Consider the following 1,516-nt stretch of genomic DNA (forward strand, 5'->3'; position numbering starts at 1 on the left):
AGTTACGCTTTGAAAAGCTCAATCTTGAGCAAGAGCATGAGTTTTTAAAGGCAATCAATGATGATCTCCGCAAGAAAAGTTCTTCTTACATTGCCAAGCGTTTACTCTTATCCACTTACATGCCTCAAGTCAAGTCTAGTAACAAGAACAAGAAAGATTCTTCCTCTAGTAGTAACAATGATCATGCTAAATCCAATATTGTTGCTTCTAGTAGTTCTCTTGATTCCACTAATGATTCTCTTAGCCAAGTTACACTTGAGCAAGAAAATAGCTTATTGAAGGGAATTATAGAGAAAGGAGTGTACAAAAGCCTTGCCGGGAGTAAGCAATTCGAGGAAATTGTACGCAAGTAAGGAATGCACCGGAATAATCAAGGTGTTGGTTTTGAACGAAAGTTCAATGCCAATGGAGTTGAGTGGGAAGAAGATCAATACCCCAAGAAAAAGTTTGTTCCTCAACAAGAGAAGTATGACACTTCCTTCAAGGGGACACAAGCTCAAGATGATCTTCCACCACAAGACTACAAGCAAAAAGGCAAGGACAAGCTTCAAGAGGAAATTGATGCATTTGAAGAAGCTCCTAAGACCTTAGTCAAGTGGATTCCCAAGACCACTCCAAGTTCCACTTCATCAAGTACGACTATAACTCCAAGGATTCCCATCAAGATGGTGTGGATCCAAAAGAAGAAGAACTGGAGAGTTCTTGAGGGTGACTCCGCCAACATACTTCACTCTTATCATTTTGGCAAGAACAAGTGCAATCAACCTCCACATCTTGCACTAGTTCAAGGAGTCACAAACCCTCTTGTTGGTAAGACAAGGGACAAGGTAACCTAAAAGTTTTCATGGACATTATCTTGTGTGTGCATCACTCTATGTCTATGGATATCCTTGTTTGTTCCTTGTAGGACTAACCCATGTAGGTATTGAAAGTGCAATTCACTCAAATGGATAGCTCCAAGTGATCTACATCAACATTGAGCATCCACATCTTCAACATCTACATGAAGTCATCATCGACAAAACCCAAGGTTAGTTCATCCCTCTTAGGGGGGATATCACATCTAGGGGGAGCTTTACTCTAAGACTTGAGCTAAAGCAACTCTGAAGATGTGAACACAACAATGCTTTATGTAAAAGTGGTAACCCCACTTGAGCTTAAACGATGAGTATGACCTATGATCAAGTGTTCTCACTTGACTCCTAAGTCAATATACTCATATATAGATGACCTAGTCATCGCCAATTGCTTGATAGATGCTAGAATTGGTTGTGCATGCTTTGTCACATATTTCAATTGCCATTTTATTGTGTGAGCATGTTGGTTGCATATTTTACTCATTCGAGGACATCCACTTGTTGTTTTGATTGTTTGGTTTTATTTCCTTTTGCCAAGTGGATGGACAAGAATGCCTAAGAACCTCCTCTAGCTATCTATGCTTTTCTCGTCTCAAACTCTATTCATGCTACATCACAAAATTTGATCAAGTCAGATTCGAACCACTCTGTGTGAGGAG

This window comes from Triticum urartu, chromosome 7A (assembly GCF_056163025.1).
Source record: "Triticum urartu cultivar PI428250 chromosome 7A, HENAU_Tu73, whole genome shotgun sequence".
NCBI classification, from domain to species: Eukaryota; Viridiplantae; Streptophyta; class Magnoliopsida; order Poales; family Poaceae; genus Triticum; species Triticum urartu.